The 20496-nt window shown below is 39.6% G+C and overlaps 1 protein-coding gene across 1 annotated transcript in view; it reads right to left on the bottom strand.

Moving 5' to 3' along the window:
• MCTP1 (multiple C2 and transmembrane domain containing 1) overlaps window positions 1-20496 on the bottom strand; it is a 532324-nt gene that overhangs the window by 111684 nt on the left and 400144 nt on the right.

Raw genomic sequence — 20496 nt, 5'->3', positions numbered from 1 at the left:
GCAGAAAATACTGAATAGTCAAGAATTACAGAAACTGGAACTCTCATAAAATGCTGATGGGGGTGTAAAACGGTGTAGTCACTTTGGAAAAACAGTTTGGTGGTTTCTTAAAAAGGTAGACAAATCTAAACTTAACATAGGAATCAACACTTCTAGTTATCACCGAAAAGAAAACATACGCCCACATAAAGCCTTGTACATGAATGTTTATTTATAGCAGCATTATTCACGATACCTCCCCAAATGAAAACAACCCAGTTTATAACCTGGTGAGTGGAAAACGAAAATGTGCCGTATCCACACACTGGAATGCTACAACAATAAAAAGACGACACTCCTGACACATTCTGTGTCATGGCCTCAGAATCATTACGCTAAATGAAACAAGTCAGATGTACAAGGACTACTTTTATACCATTCTATTTATGAATTCTGGACATTATGAAGTGTCCAGAAAAAGCAAATCACTAGAGGTAGAAAACGGACTATTGGTTGCTAGAGGCTGGAGGTGGGAGTGAATGTAATTGGCATGAGTGATCTTTTTGGGATGATGGTTGTACAACACTGTAAATTTACTAAAAATCAGTAAATTATACATTTAAATTGGTGAATTTATGGTATATAAATTAAAAAATATATTAAAAATATATAAAATATATATAAATGTAAATAAATATATATATATATACATAAATATATATAAAATAAAAATAGTTTAATTTCTGTGGAGGTAAATTCCAAAACACAGAACTGAGAACTAGTAGGCTTAGGCAATGAATGATCATAGATCTTAGATGTACCTTGCCCATACTCTTGAAATGTTTAAAATGCTAGTGAATGAGACTATCTATATGACGATCCTTTGGACAACTGTTGCTCCTTGGAGTTCAGAGAAATTTTGCAAAGACTTAAAAAATGGTTAAAGCAAACATCAATCTCATTGTTAATTATAATGGGCAAAGCAAGGTCCCGGAGGCAGGCAATGAAGATAGTAATAAAATACCACCACCCTAAGGTGAGACTATTATGCAGCAATTGTAAATTCCCATGAGTAATACAATCAATTTGGGAAAAGAAAATGTTGAGTTCCTTATCCTATGACTAGGAGGTAGCTGACAGGATGAGAAAAAGATTCCAAGGAGTCTTCTCCAAGAAAGTCTAATGAAAACTTGAAGATATGAAAAAAAAAAATAGAAAAGGAAGGAAGGATAGCAGAAAGCAACAGGCTGAAAAAAGTTAAATAGGGTAAAACAGAAGCAAAACTTAGTGCAGGACGATGAGGACAGGGCAGGCAAGGGCAACCTCCCTGGTCAGAAGAAAGCACTACTGGATAAGTCCAACAATGTTTTCTACTTGGTAATTGTGCTGGGGAGCCCTTTTACTTTGGGCTCAGAGTCTTTGGTTTTCATGTGGATTACTTAGTGATGGCTACTGCCAAGTTACCTACAGTACCACCTATTAGGAAATGAAACTTCTCACTGCCCCCACCGCTCCCACATCCACCAATATGGCAGGAAAATGTTAAGAGGCATTTGTTTTATTTTTCTGGTCAGCAATAGTCAGCAGCTCCCTTTGGTTGGTTGGGTTTGTTTTTCTCAGTATATTACATCAAGAAAATAGAAATGAAAACTGCTGAACGCAGCAGGAAAAGTGAAATAAATCTGAAAACTGCTTCCAACTGTTTTTACTTGAGCACTTCTAAAACTCTAAGAAAATCCTCTATCTTCCTAAACTACTGCACACTTTTCTTAAAAAAAAATTTTTTTTCCAGAGTAAAGCTTAATCCACATGTTTGCAAGTTAAATAACTTCTATCAAGCATGGCAGAGCAGGTGAGCCCTGGCAGATTTCCCATTGTTTTTACAGCCATGTTCTCCATCTATCAATTGCTGCAATCTAAACTGGCTCCCTGTTCTGCTGTCATTGCCGCAGAGCGACTCTATCTCCCAGGACGACAGGTGTGGCTTTGTCCTCTAAGTGAACGACACTGGGTTGAATCCAGCTCACCTTTCAGAGGTTCACTGTTGTGGCAACACTGCCTTTCTTTCATTTATGTGGTTGCCTTTCAGACATGTTTGACCACACTTCTGTCCAGAAGTGTTTGTCACGTTTCTTGCTCTAATAAAGTCATCGACTCAGACGCAACTCTGGACTCAGTGTTTACTGGTGTCATAAAGACGGACGACATGTGTCTCTTTCTTTGCGATAGCTTGATCTGGAGGAGGCAGGTGGAGGTGTATGGCTTCTAACTATCAACCAGAAAAGGGCACCTCGTTGCAAGTCAGAGCAAAAGTAAAAGGGATGGGGCTGGTGTCAAAGAGAGGGCAATATACTCACTGAAAACAAAATACATATCACACCAACTATCATGGATCCTCTGGATTGTTTATAACTATGTGTCTATCTTCTTTATCCCTAGTCTATGTAAAATAAAGGGTAACTGGCATACAGATAGAGAGGCAGAGCCTAAAAAAGGAACATAAAGATTGAAAAGGGCCGAAAATGTGTTCTAAGATTTCTCTTATACAACAATTTAGTCTTTTTTTTTTCTATTGAGAAACTTTATGGATAATGAGAGCCCCAAAACAGCTGCAACATTTTAGTACTCAGAATAAAATAGTTTATGTATAAATAAATTTACCAAGTGTGTGTCTGGATATAACAGAAGACATGTGTATATAATTTATATTGTATCTATAGCTATCCATACTTTTCTTTATTCATCCCATGGGAAGTGTGTATCCATTAACTATAAAGTGATTATTTATGGACCCTTCCCCCTCAACTGTAGAATGGAAATATCAATTATAATATGAAAGTTCATTAAATGCTCTTAATGATATAGTTTATCTCACTTCTTAGGAAATAATTTAACATGGGATTAATATCATGCTATTAATATATTTAAGAAATTTTATTATTTTGAAACCTCAATAGGAACTGAAAATGAAGGCAGCTTTAAATAATGTTAATTAAATAAAATTATCACCACGGAAGAGTAATTATATCTAATTCTATGTCCCAAGAGACCATTTAACTTTTTTCACCTTCATAATTTTTAATTATTTTTTATTCCCATACTGCAGATAGGAAAATTAAGTTGAGGGTAAAGCAAGCATTTTCTGACATAATTTTAAAACTCTACTTCATGATCTTATTTCCAGAAACAAGATGGTAAAGTTTGACAGGATTTTAAGACAATTTTTGTAGCCTCTCTTCCAGATCATTTGAAAAGATGTATTTTTAAAGCTTGTTAAATGTAAAAGAGTATTCCAGTATTATGTGACTTAAATGCATCATTTTATTAATCTGCCTTGAGAAGTTCTCCTTCCCCATTTTAAGATCCATTTTAAAGACTGTGTTAAAGATAAAAGGTGTCAAAGATAAGAAATGTAGTTGATAACTGGTACTGAAAACCTGTAACAGAGAAATCTTATACCTTGCTGAAAACCTCTTATCTTCTCACGCCTTCAAGACTCACCCAGTACCTTGGCACAGCTAAAATGTATCTGGCCTACTATACAGAAGTAGTTGAAATCTGCTACTATCATAACCTTTCAATTCCACCATCTTTTTGACCATTACAAGGGTATTAGTGTCCTGATGCACTGGTTATCTAAAAAAGTATAGTGATGATCTCTTTTCTAGGGGGTAGAGGGACTTGCTTTCATTGTTGATTCTTATACTGCTTCCGCAATCTTAGGCAAGTTCTAGTGGGAGGAGTCTGACTTGATCCACAACACCCGCCAGTGATTAGGGAGAGGAAGGGTGAGAAGGCTCCACTCCCCCCGACAAAGATCAACTAACCAGTTTATTTTTTTTATGTGTGGTAATTCTTCTTCTCATTAGTGATTCAATTATATGATGATTACTGGCTTTATTAATAACTGTTGGCCCATTCACCATCAATGCACAATTGACATCCCTTGTCTCTTTATTTAGCACTCTGAACTTCCTTGTGGAAATTCTCCACCACCACCAGTTGATGGTTTCTGATGGAGTAGATTTGGCCTCTGGCTGCAGATGGATGGACATTTGATCTGGGCTGGGTCAATGAGAGCATTACCAGCTCCTGGTGATAGCAGCAAGCTCAAGGATGGGTCAATTAGAACAAATGAGGTTCAACTCTGAGTCTTTGGACCTCCTGAAAAAGAGAATCTCTTTTCTCCTGACCAAAAGCTAAAAGACTGTAAGCCTGGGGGGTGTTGACTGCCACCTAGGGGATATCTTGCTTGGGGATCAATGTTGGTTGGCACAAATGAAAACCAAGCTAACAAATGGCAAGAAACTGAGTTCTGATTCCATCACCTGAGTCCCCAGATCCAGACAGGTCTGAAACTATAATTTGGCTTTCCACACATACACATATAAAAGAAGGTAAGAAGAACAATTCAAACCCTTCACTGTAATTCTTACAACTTCTAAAAAATTTAGAATTCATCCACCACTGCTGGCACCCACCAGACTAACTCAGAAACTCTGGCAGTGGGGCCCTGAAATCCATAATTTTAATTATTAATAATTAAATAATTATTAATTATTATCCTCAGCATTTCTATTGATCAGCTAATTTAGGGAACCATTATGGACATCCATCAGAGGTTCTCAGTCTTTTTCTAACACCATCAACCCACCAGGTGAAATTCACATAATGCCCCAGAGGCTTCCCAGAAAACAGGCTATAAAATGTTTGAGAGAGAGAGAGAGAGAGAGAGAGAGAAGTGCATGCACACACACCAGTGGGGGAGGAGAAGGAGAGGGAGAGAATCTCAAACACTCCTCACCTGATCACAGAGCCCAACACGGGGTTCCTGCTTACAACCTTGAGATCAAGGCTTGAGCCGAAACCCAGAGTCAGACGCTTAACCTATTGAGCCACTCAGGTGCCCCAGGCGGGAGAGACTTAAATAGAAACAGGTCTCCTCTCTTCTTCCCAATAGCCCCCTGGTAAATTAAAACAGTCTCTAATCCCTCTGTATTCTGGAAGATGTGGGGCTTACTTTCTTGGTAATTGTTTCATTAGGAAAGTAGGATAAGCAGACAAAATGTAATTTGAAATTCAACACCCAAATTCAATTTTTCTCATTGTCTTAGTAAATCGAGGTAACCCACATTGAAGGAACTAAGTTTTTCTATTAGGTCTCAGAATTCAGGACAAGGAATCATTTTGGGACATAATTTCCTGACCTGTAAATGGAGGGAGATCTCAGTTGCTATGCTTTATAAAACAGGGGAGGGATCCCTGGGTGGCGCAGCGGTTTAGCGCCTGTCTTTGGCCCAGGGCGCGATCCTGGAGACGCGGGATCGAATCCCACGTCGGGCTCCCGGTACGTGGAGCCTGCTTCTCCCTCTGCCTGTGTCTCTGTCTCTCTCTCTCTCTCTGTGACTATCATAAATAAATAAAAATTAAAAAAAAAAACATTTTATAAAACAGGGGAAAAGAAGCCTAGCCTGGGAAATTCTTCCAAATTTACTGTTTCCAATTGGCTTCCAACAACACCCTTCACACAGTGTAGTTGTTTAAAAAAGTGGAGATACAGAGGATTTTTTGCCCTCAGATCTGCTTAAAGGTGGTTTCCAGCCTTGTATGTTTGTTCACCTATGTCAATTCTAGCAGTAGGCAACAGGTCTAGTGTGGCCAACCCTTATATTATGAGATATTCTGGGCTAGTTTTCCCCTTAATAATTTGCAATTCAAACTTCTCAGACCAAAATTTTACCTAAGGAACAGGTACGTTCTATGCATGGCATTGTACCACTGATCCTTTCAGGGAATTGGCCTCAAACTGTATGTTTTCAGATAGTTCATTCTGAGACCTCTCACAATGGACAAGAATTCACTATGAACAAGCTGCATGGGGTTCTCTGGGTCTCCAGCCACTAATGATCCTACAAACCTCGTTCCTTTCTGTCATCTTGAGTTGGGTCTTGTGGGCAAGTTGTCTTGATGGATAGGAATTCTTCTGAGATCATGGGAATTCTTTCCACCTTTGTACCAACATGCATCTCCTTTTAAAATTGTATATTAATGACCTGTTATTGTTTTCAACTGAGCTGTACACAGAGCAACAGAAAAGAGAAAAAGGATTCCCTAATGTACTGATGTCATAGCTTTATCGTCACAAGATAGATGTGAGTTTAAGAAAGACACAACTTACTATTAGTATTAAAAAAATAGTGTTAATTTCGAGCATCTTAAAACCCAAATCATTGTTTTTGGCAGATACTCTGTTACAATTTACTTGCTTATGAAGCTAATCACCCTGAGTAGGATTTTGTCACGTAAGGGCAGCAGGTTTTGTTGGAGGACTTACACGAAGTTAGAAGGTTAGCCATGCTGTAAGTGCTCCAGTGGGACCTTCCTTATGCCTCAGCCAGTGGGCGTTTCACAGCACTCTAACATTTTTGCAGGCTAAAATAATCACAGTCATGCTCTTTGGCATAGAATTTTGAGGTTTGTGAGAAAAATCTTGTCCCATTCTCAGCCCATGTCCATGTGGAGGCGAGGTGGCATTTTACAGACGTATGTTTTGGTTAGGCTTCTCAACTTTTAAAAGAGTTGTCAACTATATTCCCATCTCAGCTGAGGCTTAAAGCATGGTCTGTCCCTAATTGGCAACAGAATATTTGCACTCCAAGTACTTGTCAAAAGAGGATAACGCTGAATGCTTGCTGCCCAGTGCCTATCAAAAATCAGTCATGAGAAATTGTATTTATGGAAGGTTGCCTGAAGGACAAGCATTCCCGTTTAGATCTTCTCAATTTTATTTTTGGATTTAGCCAAACCATTTGAGAGTAACATACTTAAACCCCATGGCTATGCTACCTCAAAATAATAGTTATCGTCTGTGGTCATGTGCCTAGCTCCGAGTTAGGTACTTTTTATACAATAATCTTCAGGATAATCGTGCAAAGTTGGGGTTAATAGCGGTTTTCCAGGGGGAGGAAACAACCTAAGCACCATCCAATTGCTTGCTCGGGACCACCCACCGAGTCAATGGCAGAGTCACAATCCAAGTCTGTCTGGCTCCAAATTTCATACCCTGTAGAGCCAGAGTCGCTTTTACTGAATTGCATTTTGGTGTTACAGCAGCCTCTATTGAGGGAAATTAGAAGAGAGAATGCTGTGAAGCACAGAATAGTATTTAACTCTAGAGATTTTGTTCAACTTCACGGAGGCTCTTGAGTAAGAATTTCTGTGATCTTAATACTGGCTGTTAATTGGGCTTTCACTGAGCAACTAATAGGCTTAATATAAAAATATTAAGATTATGAAAAATGATAGCATTTCCATTCATCTACTTGCTGGGAAGCCCAGATCCCAAGTTTTGATCTTCCTCTGTTTCATTCTTAAGCTCTGTGTTTTATGTAGCACCTTCACCACTAGTACCTGATTTACCCTCCTCCTCTCTGGCCACCAGTATGATTCCTTTACTTACATAGTCACTTGCTACACTGCATGTATTGTCATCTACTTCCATTATTTTTCTGGAAGGAGATAGGATATATTAAAACCCAAACAAAAGTCTGTACTTATTAAGCATTTAGTTTCAGGGCCTGGGCTGGATGCCATTACATACCATTTTATTTTGTAATGCTACAGTAATATTATTAGCCCCATTTTACAGATGAGAAAAGTTTGAGACTCAGGGTGAATAAAATGCCCAAGGTCATACACGAGAGCCAGATTTCTGGCCGACTCCAGGACCTGAACTCCTGACCACTATGCACGTGTCTCTACAGCTCCACATCATGGTGAGTTAATGGAAACAGATGGATGTAAGAGGATAGGAATAAAAGGAGACATAGGCAAAAGGAAAAATAGAAAGGTAGGAAAAAGATTCCCCAAAAGGAAGAAGAGGAACAAGTTAAGATAGAGGAGAGAAAAGGTAAAGGAAAGAAAGCACAGGACAGAGATGGAGTATGTTCACAACTCTGCCTGAGAAGTGTGTAACTGTCTCAACTCTCAGAAGGATTTTTTCATTGAGCCCTGAGTATTAGCCAAAACACAAACACCAACTCTTCACTAGAAGCTTCTGTACCTCTTCTTGTTTGAGCCACTCCTTTCCACACAGGATCTGCTATTCTAGCTCTTTGGTCTTTGGTCTCTGCTCTCAACCAAATAGACTATACCTGGGGATGGGGAATGGGGTCACCCTCTTTATAGCATAGGATGTGGTGCTCCTGAGGTTTCACGGGGTTCCTTTCCAGGAAAGAGCCTGGTGTTTTTTTTTTCTCTCCAAATCAACTCCTCTCTATTATCATCCATAGAGGTAAACAAAAAGAAGACTTAAGCACACAAATGGAATCAAATTCCTTTGTTTTTCTGACCCTAGGCCAAGAAATCATTATGTTTTGGTTTCCTCCCACAGCAGGGGACATGAAAGGTGAATGTGAAAACAACAACACTCCTGAGAAGCAGGCTCCATGCAGGGAGCCTGATGTGGGACTGGATCCCAGGATCCCGGGATCACAACCTGAGCCAAAGGCAGATGCTCAACCCCTGAGCCACCCAGGTGCCCCAATTTACACGGACTTCTATATATCACAGTAAGTTATCCCTGGAATTTGTATTTATAATTAAGTATCCAAAAAACACTTTAGAAGTAGCCCTTGCTATATTAGAAAAGAGTTTACTTCCCTGCTTTTACTTTGAAATTAAAAAAATCAGTCTTAAAGATATTTAAATTTTATTTACATTTTTAAATTTTTTTTTTTTGAGAGAGAGTGAGCATGTGTTAGAGCGAAAGAGAGAGCTCGCACAAGATGGGGGAGAGGTAGAGGGTGAAGCAGACTCCCCATGGGGTGAGGAGCACAATATGGGGCACAGGATCCCACAGGATCATGACCTACGCTGAAGGCAGATGCTTAACTGACTGAGCCACCCAGCCACCCTGAGATTCTTCTATGAGAGAGAGAGAGAGAGAGAGAGAGAGAGAGAACACAAGCAGGGGACCAGAAGGACAAGCAGACTCCGTGCTAAGCCTGATATGGGGCTCGATCTCAGGACCCTGAGATCATGACCCTGAAATCGAGTCAGAAGCTCAACTGACTGAGCCATCTATATGCCCCTTAACATTTATTTTTTAGGGATCCCTGGGTGGCTCAGCAGTTTAGCACCTGCCTTCAGCCCAGGGCGTGACCCCGGAGACCCGGGATTCAATCCCATATCAGGCTCCCTGCATGGAGCCTGCTTCTCCCTCTGCCTGTGTCTCTGCCCACCAGCCCCCGCCCCATCTCTCTCATGAATAAATAAAATCTTTAAAAAAATTTATTTTTAAAATGAAGGGATTATTTTTCCCATGAAATTTTAAAGGATCTGCTATAGATTAAGAAATGATAGGAGTTTTTAAAGTTTCTATTGGAACAGGTTAGATGTCTGATTTACCAGCTGGAAAGATCTTTAAAATTTATTATTTGTTATAACAATCATCTCTGAGAGACTTAGGCTACATACCTGTTGGTTTCTGTAGGTCCACTTTGGAAGTCAACATTCCAAATAGGAGAATTTGATTTTATTGTCTAGATCAAAGCTAGTGTTTAATTAAGATCGTTCCTCATGGAGGAAATAGATGTTTGGGGGCATGAACATTTTTTGTGTTTCCACATGGAAACACTACTTCAGGGTAACACTATGGGCATCTTTCCCTAGTTTTTCCTCCTTTCGTGGCAGAAGATTTCTAAATACAGAGCAGTTGAGTCTTTTTTAAAGTTGCCTTGACTCTTCTTAAACTCAGAGGAGCTATAAACTGGTGAGGCAAATACTGCTTTTGCTCCCAGGTTTAGCCCTAAATCCAACACCTACGACAGGGGCCACTGTAGGTACACTATGGCACAACTCAGCAGGCAAGATTGTTTTGAAGCTAATGTATGTGAATGCGCTTTGTAAATGGTAAAACATTAACAAATTAAGGATAATTGGATCCAGATCCGCATCTAGCTATAAATAAAGACTCTAGATTTCCATTCTGCTGCTGCCAATTAGCTAACATTTATTGAGCGTTGTTAGATTAAGCCACAACACACAGTGCTGTGGATTTATCCTTTCAAGAGGAGGCTACTGAGGTGCAGTGTCACATTAAGAGCTCAACACCAGTACTAGTACAGCAGCATTGCCCCCAGACTAGAGACAGAATTAGGCTGACAAATGGGAATGCCAAGAAAAGTTCTACGCTACTGGAGGATTATAGGATAACATGGCTCAGAGTTGATGACATTAAGTCAAGGATATTCCTCAACAGGGCAAAATGGGCCTATGTATTATTTTCCAGCTCATTCAATTTTCTATCACTAGGTATCCAGTCAGAGCCTCCAAACCACTGCTCTGTGCTTCCAAAAGATCTTAAAACATTTGTCTTTTATAACCATACGCAAAAAACATGCTTACAAAGAATTTTTCTGAGATCCTTGTTTAGTTTCTAAGCTCCCAAATTTAATGCCAGCAGTAATCTTTCTTTGAACGTCCTTTAATGATACATTTAAAATTTTCTTCACAGCTGATAGACACTGGACATTTCAGCCACTGAGCATGGTGTTCCATCTTGTCTATAGGATTTGGCCTTTTTAGGAATCAAAGGTGCTTAAAATAAGAATCCTTTGTATAATGTAATTAGCCTAAGCTTTAATAAGTTTTCTTTTACATGCTCTTTTCAAATTATCCTGAAAATATTTAAGAGTATAAATGTCCACAAGGATATCATGGGAAGGATATGTTTTCTGGTGGCAAATATATAGGTATTCAGTTATTTCAAATAAAAAGATGAGAAGAGCTTTGTTAATGTCAGTATTTAGGCTAGAGAGAAGGGAAAAAGTTTTAAAGAACTCCTACTTCCTTGGAATTTTTTTTACTGTTTCAGTAGCAACCTAGGACAGTTTCTTTAATGAACCTACTAAAAATTGATTAGCGTATTAAAAGATCTCTAAAAGCTAGGGCAATCCCAAGCTTTCAGCAGTTTCCACTTTGAGTTCATGATTCAACAACTACTTTAGGGAAACAAAGTCTCCATCTCTTTACACAAATGTTTGGGAGTCATTTTATAATATGGTCCCCCCTGGCATAAGCTATTTGTTCTAAACTAGACTAAGAGGAGATACAACGAAAAGCTACTTACATGGCTAAAGGAGTGAGAAAAGTTGTCCAGTTCTACCTCTGTTTTCTTCAGTGTAAGAGAAGAAAGTGTGCAAGTAATCACCACACTCTCAGAGCCATTTCTTCCCCAGCTTTCAAAGCTTAATTTCTACCTCAGGTGATTTTTCACTGGGGAAATATACCAGTGATTTCTTTGATCGACAGCTAAAACATTTAGATCTCCCTCTATAAAATGCTTTGAAAAAGTGCATTTGTCTTCTTTGACTCACAGTCCACGATTTATCCCTTGACTTCTTCCCTCAGTCATTTTGACAACAGGTTCTCCTCTCTTGCTTTGGGCTATCAGCACATGCGTGGGCGCATGCACACACATGCACACACACTCACGTGTGCACGCACACCCCTTCAGAATGACTTTATGACAAGTGGTCTGATTCTGAACACTACCTTAAATTTCAGCTGCCCTGTTGGCTCCTGTACTTACAAAGTCTGAATTTACTGTGGGCCCTTGTAGTGCTATTTTTGACACATCATTAAGCTCCCTTTTCATTGGGAGCCTAAGGGCATATTCAGGCTCACTGCGAAGAGCTAGCCTAAATAACGGTTAAAACACGTGTCACGAGCTGCAAGGGGCTTGTTTGCCAGCAGGGCCAACAGTTCAGTGCAGCTCAAGCAATACCCTACAACAGGGTGGGTAGAGATAATGAGATAACCACACACCACAAGTGAGTTGTTCATCTTTGTCTTCAAGCATCTAAGAACACAGTTATCTCAGTAGGCTGGTGCACCCCGGGGAGTTATAAATATCTTTCAGAAGGTAAAGAAAAACTGTCAAAGAAAACACACCCGAAAAATACAAGCAAAAGAAGAGTGGTGAACAATTTTTTAAAGCAAAATTGTAGCTATGTGAGAACTTACTGAATCAGGCCAATTAGTCCTCTGCGCTTTTTTTCTTTTAGCAGTGTTTTATTTTAATTGTATGCAGATTTATTCTAATGTTATGATGCTAATCAACCTTTGTAGCTATAATAAAATAAAGGCAATGTCAACACCTCATCAACTAATCACACTGCTTCTTTTATCCCAGAGACTGTATCCTCCCTACACAACACCTAAGTACTATAAAAATTATTTATACAAATAAACTATTATCTAAAGACTGAAAAGGCGTAATAAATTATGCGTAATATGGCCCAATTATGTGGTAATTTCTTTGTTTTAATTATTTGTATAGTTTTAATGAAGGGGTTGCTAGAAGGTGGAACCATTTTTATATTTAATGGAAAAAACAAATTTGTTTTAAAGAATGAAAACAAAGATAATTGGCTTTTAAATTAGAGGCATACTAATATATGCATGTTCCTAAATTATTACCAGTATTATTACTTTGTTTGTGCTATCAAAACTTTTTTCTCTGGAGCTCTGATGTTGGCTATTCAAGTTATTTTTCCCATTTCTGTTAAATGTATTAATATCTTGCTGTTCATCAAGTGCCAAAATAAAGGTTAAAAAAGTTCCCTAGATTATCTACAGAAGAAAAATTGGGGAGGGTGATGACAACTATGATCTTTCAAGATGCAATTTACGAATGCATAATAACCTAAGAAAGTGAGAAAAAAAATAGATTTATCAAGAAAAGAGAGAACTATCCTAAATTCAACACAGCAAATCAGCAAATTTCTTCAGGGAAAGACATCAAATTTGAAAGGCATCAATACTTTTCTGCTGTCACCAAACTGTTATTTATGCTCATGTGCCAGCTGGATTTGTGTATGTGCGTGCATAATCTTTTTCTCACCACTGATGTCATCATTAAAGCTGTGCAAGAATTTTGATTTTCGCTTTGCACAATCTTCAGGAGAGACTTGGACATTATGGTGAAAGTTTGTGACAAGTTTGTAAAAGTAAGAAATGTGGGCTTTACGGCAGTGAAATTTCACCACTGCAGAAGAGAGGAAGCTTGCCTGTGTACACTTTTGCCTGTCCAGATGGTATTGAAGAAACCACACAGAGCAATTCTAGAGAAATAGGTAGCTAACCATTCTGGGAAAAGAAAAAAGACATTTAGTATTATCCACATAGCACTCTCCAGAAAGAGCTGCCCTTTTCGAGTTTTCAAACATATTCTAGAATTATTTCAAGGCTACTGATTTTACAACACACAGAAAGATACCAACCATTGGGCATCCATCTCTCAAGGCAGAGACCAGTACTGCTTTTTATTGCTGTAAACCTCATCTCTGAAATTTATAAAGGCTTTGAGATACGAAGGCTTTTAAGTATTTGCATTTATGAAACCTCAAAGCTGTGATGAATTAATTTTCAGAGCAGGAGGCAATAACCAAGAACAAAGAGACTTCATACAGCAGTCCAGAGGCAGCTGAGTGCAGAGGTCTCGGGTTGCACAGGAGACAAGCTACAGAGGCCAGAGGGTGGAACCTATAAAAGGGGCCTCTTCCCATAGCAGGAACATGGTTTTACTCGATACTCTATTTCTCACCTACCTGACAGTTCTTAGGTCAGGAAACCTGTCCCTCTAACTCTTTAGGTGAGGTTTCAGTTTTTCCAGAAACAATCTAACCTAAAATAACTTCATGCAGACAAAACTTCATTGGGACACCTCTTAACTGGATTAGATGATTGTGTGCCATTATTGTATATGATCTCTCTTAGTTTAATCGGTAGTTTACAAATGTAGAGATTTGAGGGTTTGGGTGCTGGCGTTTTGAAAGAGAAGGTAAACGGACTGTTACCTAGCCTCTCTTATGAGAGTGGCTCAGTGAATACACCCTTTCTTTTATTTTACTTTATTCTCACAGAACCTGACCAGGTAGATAGGAGTTTCCCCCTTCCGATAAAGGCGCTAACTCAAGGTCAAAGAGGTTAGATAAGTTGTCCAAGGCAAGAAATGTAACAGAGAAAAGGGAGTTACAAGGGCCTGGGTAGGAACCCTGGCTGTGCTCTACTAGCTCTACAGCAATGGGCAAGAAGACTTCCTGTCTCTGGGCTTTATGTCCTCATCTATAGAGTGGTTGTCAAAAGCAGAGATGCTATCTACACATGGCAACTCAATGGGTGCCCAACCCACCATTAGCAGCCACTGAAAACCTTGCTTCAGCCCATGCTGTGATCCCGTGGACTTCTCATAACTATGACAGAGTCATAACCTGCCTCCAAAAGCAGGTCTTACTGTCTTACTTCAAAGCTCTTGCCCTTTCCTCAATATAGCTCTTCAAACTGGATTCTGGGAAGAAATGAATGAAATATCACACCCATCTGTATTGTTTGCATGGTGTCACTGAGAGGTGCCAAAGGTATATAAATGCCAGCCCTCGAGGGCTTACTATCCAGCGGGGAAGAGGAAAAGCACACAGAGGACCAATTTAATACATAAAACATGATACTGTGTTGTTAAGCAACAGAATGATGGTCAAGACAGAAAGCACTTTAGGAGTTGAGGGGTTTTCATTACTGAGTCTCTTCACCTCTCCAATCTCCTGTGCTTTTCTGGTTACCATGGCGGCTAGAATCAACTGAGATTCTTTATAAAGACACTCAGGGTTGGGACTTATTGCTGGAAGTTTTATACTCTGAAATTCCCTCTCCCCAATGGTTTTAGAATTTCACAGCCTCAGCCTGTGTCTTTGGAAAAGACTTCAAAGACCCACCTGATTGCTCATGATTTTGTCCTAAGCAGCAGCCCTAGTTTCTTCTGTAAACTGAAGCTGATCAAGTTTGCCATTTCCTATTTAGAACATCTTTGCCTCTTGAGACAAAAGGACAAGATAAGCAAGGTAATTATTGGATCCTGCTCTGTTGTTTAAAAGATTATGGACTTAAAAAATTATGGGGCCATTTCCATGCCAGGAAGCAGAGAGGTTTGGATTAAGAATATTCTCTTTAAAGCCATTAACAATGCTTAGGAGTGCCTCTTCCCTAAAAGCGAAGCTTGTTGAAAATCTGACTTTTCGTCTCTTTCCAGGAAGATTCTATGGTTTTGACAGAAGCAGAAAGGAGTCGCATGATCCCTGGAGAGGTATCAGAGCACAGTGGTTAGGAACAGGGCCGGGAGCTAGTCTGTTTGGGTAGGAGATCCACCATTTAGCAGCTACGGGTCCCTGAGCAAATTACTTGACTTCTCTGTCTGGCTCTCACTCTCTTCTTCTATTTAGAGTAAGAATAATAGGAGTAACCAGCTTATGAGATTGATAGGAGGGTTAGATGAGCTACTATTTATAAAGCTCTTAGACTAAAGCCTGGCACATGGTAATCACAATGAGAGTGCAGGTTAAATGGGACAAGAGAGTTGAGCTTGCTTGCACATTATAAGCTTCTCTCAGGTTAGAGAGATGAGAAAGTATCTGAGATAGGAAGCCCAGGGGTTCGAGGGTGTAGATGGGGGCACTGGTTAATTGGTCATCTTCATGTACAATGACTCTTAATAAGGGCCCCAAATCAGATTAATACTTTACTCTTACTGGAGCATGAAGAGTAATCTATGTACTTAACATCATTTTACGCTCGCAAGGAGTCAGAAAGGCAGATATCCTGAGGCACAGCTCTTGGACGGGACTTTTGGCAATGGTATTTAAACATTCCTTTACATACCACTATTTGATTTAAGGCAGTGATTTGTTAACTGGGTCATCTGTAACACAGATCCTTTCCTTTTTTTGGAAATACACCTGTTTCTGGGATTTGATTTGGCTCCTAATTCAAACAGACCTCCAAGGCTCTGAAACAAAATCAACCTAAAATTACACACTTATCTAGAGTTACATTTAGGCCATATGGTTTAAGTTGTCCAAATGTCACAGAAGCAACAGCAGCAGCCATCATCATACTTTGCACTTACCCAGCATCTTTCCTGCCAGAATATTATGTAAGTTATAAAAGTTTCATTAAGACAGAGGTGTTAACCCTAATTCCAAAAGGACAGTCACTTAACTGCTGTGTTTTGTTTTGGCTCCATTTCCTGGTGAATTGCTACATAGGAGTTTCTTCAAGTCTGTAATGGTTTCATGATGGCATTCTTATAACTGATAATGTCTCCACTGTGAACTCCTAGGATATGGAAGACAGATGGGAGGCATGTAGGACAAAGACCTTTTCCCTGGCTCCAAGTTATTAGACTCACTGTCTTACAGTCAGAGGACAATGGCTAGAATGTCCTAACCAGAAACTCCTGTAAAATACATTGGAAAAGTCTGGGCAGTGAAGAGTACTCAGTGCATCACCTTAAGTCTTTACTCACCTGAACTTGAAATTCTTGGTCAGATTAGAAGACCTACTCCTTAGCATCCACCATCATGCATATATATGGTAGGAGGTCGATAAATTAACATTGAGTGGATAAATAAATGTATTAAATGCATAATTAGCTTACTGCAACCACAACAATGATAGAGTTTCATAGTATGTATCTGCAGTCGATGTGATGGATACAGACAGAGAAAAGGCAGTAAGAGGATCCTGAACAAGAAAGATGACAGGGTTGGCTGGGGAACACATCAACTGGTTGAACTGAAAGGATCCTCAGAGTTGTTCACATTCACTTCTCTAAGTAATGTAATGTGGCTCAGGACAAAACTCCATCATCATTCTGTCTAGAATTAGTCCTATGCTATTGAACACCTCTGGAATTATCTAGGTTGGAAGACCATGGAGAGCTCTGCTTGCCTCATCATTAACCAAATAAATCTTCTAACAAACTGACCAGCCAAGCCATGTGCTAGGTTCTGGGACACAGACATGAATACTTCTCAGAGAGGCCATCTCTGTAGTCAGAAACCTTACACTGAAATTCAAGAGGTCAAAAATTCAGTCTTTAAGATATATCCAGCTCTCGCCTAGTTCTAGTATCTGGATATCACCTTCACACTGAAGTCATCACACCTAAATATTCAGAAAGTTTTATCATCAACTATAACCATGCCTCTGGACAAATATCTCACTACACCAGAATCTGCTTTTCCTGCTAATCAAGAATAGGAAGACATTAAGCCAATATGCAGGATCTTCCTCGTGATTGAGTTTTTACCTCTTGCCATACTAAGAAATCCTAAGGTTTATTCAGCAGTTTCCTGAGGGCAGGTAAAGAAGACAAGATAAGAAATGTTTTGGTTTGGTATTCATTGTAAGAAGCATAAAATAAGCACGGGTAGGTTTCAGAATAGAAAGGCTAAGTCATATGCATTTAAAAATAGAAGAGGGGGTGCTGGGTGGCTCAGTCGGTTAAGCATCTGCCTTGAAGCCTGGTCATGATCTCAAGGTCCTGGGACTGAGCCCCATGTTGGGTTCCCTGTTCAATGGGGAGTCTGCTTCTCCCTCCAGCTCTGGGCTCTCTTTCACTCTCAAGTAAATAAATGAAAAACTCAAAAAAAAAAAAAAATAGAACTTCAAAAAATTTCTTGCCTACCACAGTCTCTCTCAGGCTAGGAGACCCAGGCCTCATTGGGATCGATATTCACTCTACTGTTAACTGCTGATGACGCAGCCAGGAAGTACTGAGGCACAAACCCTAACCATGGGTTTCAATCCTGGCTCTAGCACTTTCTAACTCTATGATCTCAGACAAATTTCTCTTTCAGAGCTTTGATTCCCTCTTCCATGAAATGCTAAAATAATAGCACCTTCCTTAAAAGATGATTATAAAGATCACATGATGACATTTGCACATTGCCAGGCATATAATATATGCTCAATAAATATTCATTCTCCCTAATTGAAAGAAACTAATTCACACATCAAATTCTAGGATTTTATACACCCTCAATTTAGTATTTAATTATGTCCTCTGGTAATAATTAGAGATCTAGAGTAATGACCTCAGGCTAAGCACTAGAAATATGGCTGCATCTGACCACCACAGGGGATACAAAGCCAAGTCCTTTGAATCAACCCTTATCACCATGAATGAATCCCATATGCTAAAATTGGGTTTGGTTTAAAGCAACACCCATCTTAAAATCAAATAATGTAGCTAGGGGGGAAAAAAACCCATTCCCCAACCCTCAGGGGGATACTTGAAGCTCTCTAAATTACTCACAGTAGAAAAAAAACAATTAAGCGAGAACTTCCTTCAAGATTACAAATTAATAGGAAAACAGGATAAAAGCCTGGGGTCTATGGAGAGGAACAGAGATGAGAAAGAACATTCTCCTCTCTCCTTTCTCACCTCTTAGTTGGAACAGGAAGGGCCTGGAAAGATGAGTGTGAGAGGAATTTTGCTTGGATCTTCTTAGAGAAGAACTTTCACAGTGTGAGAAGAGGTTTTAACCCTACTAGAAACAGGTGAATGAGGTTTTTGGTCTCCTGGGATGCTCTGGATCTCTTATGGCTCTCATCCTTTCTCTTTAACCTCTTTGTTTCCTCTGTATTTCTTATTTTGGGCTGGGGGAGGTCAACACCTGGCGTGGGCTGGGCTTACTAGCCATGTGCTACTGAGCAAATGATTTCACCTCCCTGGGCTCAGTTTTCATTTTTGAAATAAAGGATGTATTACAAGACTTAAGCATTCTTGTAAAAACAGAAGTCTAATATTTGTAAAAATAATCTAGATAGCTATGCCTCCTGATTTCTAGAAAGGCAGTATTGCTATGAAATAGCAATACCTTGCTAGAAAGGTGACTAGACTGGCTTTGTAATTGAATTTGAATATTAAATAAGCTGCCTTACAGAACACCTATGTCAATCTGAGGTGGATTTCTATGTATGCGTGTGGTGTGTGGCGGGGGCGGGGGGGGGGGCGTTATGGAGAGTACTACCCTTAGGTGTGGCCATTTCAGATAAAACATCTAAGTACTTGGCACACAGTAGGTGCTGAATATGGGAAGCATCCCTGGTACGTGAGTACCACAGTGGACAGGAAAGCATGGAGCTGGCTGTTGGGCATGTATCCTACACTTCAAGGAGAGAAGCAGATGGGTCCTTTCCCTCATCCCTGGGTTGCCAGCTCAGCTCACCAGGGAACAAAGACAGGCGCTCAAGGACCCATCCCTGGGCTAGAAAGTACCACTGAGAAGGAAACAATGGGTTTCCCAAAAACATACTTAATAGGTTGGCCAGCACAGATAAAACGGTGGCAAAAGGTAACCGAAGTCATAAATCTACGGTCAATCACAAAGACTGGCCCTCTTAAGATTAGAAACACTCTTAGGATGTAACTTTTCCCATTCAAAATAGCTGGAAAACAAGGCTGATTTTCTATGCTGTTGCTACTCACCATTTCACAGTGGCACAACTCCCACCCCAAATGTTGTGGAATTACATTCAGTATAGATTTGTTTATCAGTTCTTCTATGCTATCCATTTTTCAGCAGCTGATTAGTCTCCCTGGGATGTAGACACATCTCTGATCAAGAGCTGCTTGACTCTTTCCCAGCCTCACACATGCATCCCAATATCCACATTACGTATAATAAATGTGCTTATATGTACATATATAAACACATTTGTATGCATATATGTTCCCAACGCTGTATTCAAAGACACATTCCGAATGGATGTATATATGCAACTCATATACATATAGGAATCCAACTGGATTCCCAGAGGGAAATGTGGAACACATTGTTAAAATGTCTGTCATCCATGTAAGAGAAACAGAAATGAGCTGGGCATTAAATTTGCATACAGCCCCGAGCACAGAGGTTCCTGTATGTGTACCGTTCTCCTGTTCTTGATGATGGGCATATCTGACAGAAAGATTGTCAGGATTAGCTCAGGAAAAACACCCCCAAGGAGATAATTTGAAGACATACTGAGAATTTGCCTCAATACATGAAAATAAACATGAAATCCTCAGCACTCTCTGCACATTGAGAAGTTCCCACCAACACCCTGCTGCACACCGGGGGATAATCTACTGGAGCTAATTAACACACAGTCATACACAACGCTGTTAGAAGTGGTTGCCACTTAGGATTGATTTAGTTGCTGCAATGCTTAAGAGAGACTTGAGAAGGTTTTGTGTAAATGTGGGAGGAAAGGAGAGGAAATAAAAGTGCAAAAACAGCTGCAAAATTAAAAGGTGCTAAGGTCTTTCTTTTCCCCCCCGAAGACATTAAGGAAACTTATTGAGAAACTATTAGTATTCCAGTAAATCTTGGTACTTGATTGTAGGTTTCCTTCCACCTCAAAATTACATACACACACACACACTCTCTCTCTCCTCTCTCTCTCTCCCTCTCTCTCTCTCTCTCTCTCTCTCTCTAAGTACAGTCTGTAGATTGTGGCTATGAAAAAGGGCATGTTTTACTTTATAAGCAAACAAGTTCTTCATTAAATGCTAACATATGGATTGTGTCATCTTAAAAAACAGATTTCTCTCCATGTCTACTTCTCACTTTATCTTTCTGATTTATGGAGATTTGTCCACTTTATTAATTAGTAATAGGTCTTGGGAAA

The sequence above is a fragment of the Canis lupus genome, chromosome 3 (assembly GCF_011100685.1).
Source record: "Canis lupus familiaris isolate Mischka breed German Shepherd chromosome 3, alternate assembly UU_Cfam_GSD_1.0, whole genome shotgun sequence".
NCBI classification, from domain to species: domain Eukaryota; kingdom Metazoa; phylum Chordata; class Mammalia; order Carnivora; family Canidae; genus Canis; species Canis lupus.
The sequence above is the reverse complement of the archived record's forward strand: the minus strand, read 5'-3'. Positions and strand labels throughout refer to the sequence as shown.